Genomic DNA, 1,466 nt, shown 5'->3' with positions numbered 1-1,466 from the left:
AAGGCTGTGCCTTCAAAAAATCAGCTACCTACAGTTAAAACAGTACAGGGCCTAGCTACGCAGTGTAAAAATGCAACATTAACTATACACAGTTTTGTACAGATTCTTTCTACCTAGGCTATTGATCCAAATTACAAATGAGTTCACTTTTCCTGTCTTTGCAAAAAAAATAGATCAAGCTTCTACAAAGATCTTTTTTTACATCTGGATTTATTTAATCGTCTTCCTCATCATTAGCCTCTTTTCCCTCATCATCTAACTCCTCTTCATCTTCCTCTTCTTCTTCCTCCTCCTCGTCCTTCTTCTTTGCAGCCTGGCCTGGCTTGGCAACAAGTTTCTTACCAGCTTCACCCTTGTATTTGGCATGATAGGCTGCAACTTCCTTTTCATACTTCTCCTTTAACTTGGATGGCTTCTGCTCATATGGTCGTTTATTCTTGGGTTGCACCATAGGCCACATCTCTCCCAGCTTCTTTGCAACATCCCCAATGGACATTCCAGGAGATTCACTCTTGATCTTTGGACGTTTCTCAGAGCAGAAAATGAAAAATGCTGATGGTAGTCTCTTGGGGGCATTTGGATCCTTCTTCTTATCCCCCTTTTGAGGGACAGCTCCCGATCATAGCCAAGTCTTCAAACTTTGATTTCTCTTTGCTTGACATGGTCATCCAACTTTCTGAACATTCCTTTGAGAACTCTGCAAAGTTGATGCTGGCTTCAGCGTGTTCCTTCTTGTGCTCCTCTCGACAAGCTTGCACAAAGTATGTATGTGAGGACATCTTGCCCCGAGGCTTATTGGGATCTCTTCAAACCATGGCTGGTGTGTGTTGGGCTCACACTACACAAGGTGTCAATGGACTACCCATTGCTCTTTATTTGCAGCCAGATGTATATTGGGACCTCGGCACAAGATTAGAACTTCTGCTCCCTCCAGATCCCTGTTACTCAATCATGTGCTGTTACATCATCACTGCATCAACAGTATGTGCACCTGATGTTAACCCTTTACTCTTCAAGAGGGGACCTGAGTGTCAATGTTCCACATGCCCCGCAAAAAGACTTGCATCACTGGGCCCATGGTGTACCCATTGACACATCTTTTTATTTGAAGGAAGTGAGTCAAGCTAAATGAGAAATTGTTCAATGTGTGAACAAGTTTAGCCAGACTGAGGAAGGTGGTGGTGGATGGGGATTGTTCAGGTATCCATTCAAGGAAGAAGCAGAGAGCCCTCAGACTGTCTTTCTCGGTGATGGAGGTGGAGAAGGATTGGAAACCACAGTGAAGAGACACCCGTTAGGGTCAGGAAAGTGGAAATTAGAGGAATGACTTAGTGCATCAGGAGAATCACAAATGTCAGTGGGAAGAGACTAGACATTTGGAGAAAAAATAGAGTCAAGAAAGGAAGAAATAGATTAAGTGGGCAGGAACACGCTGAAATGATGGGTTCTACCAGGTCGGTCCTCTT

The 1,466-nt window shown here is 43.8% G+C and overlaps 1 pseudogene; it reads right to left on the bottom strand.

Annotated features, from left to right (window-relative positions):
- Nucleotides 1-214: 214 nt before the first annotated feature.
- Nucleotides 215-815, bottom strand: LOC140387745 (high mobility group protein B2 pseudogene; annotated as a pseudogene).
- Between the last annotated feature and the right edge of the window lie 651 nt (nt 816-1,466).

The sequence above is a fragment of the Scyliorhinus torazame genome, chromosome 13 (assembly GCF_047496885.1).
Source record: "Scyliorhinus torazame isolate Kashiwa2021f chromosome 13, sScyTor2.1, whole genome shotgun sequence".
NCBI lineage: Eukaryota > Metazoa > Chordata > Chondrichthyes > Carcharhiniformes > Scyliorhinidae > Scyliorhinus > Scyliorhinus torazame.
The sequence above is the reverse complement of the archived record's forward strand: the minus strand, read 5'-3'. Positions and strand labels throughout refer to the sequence as shown.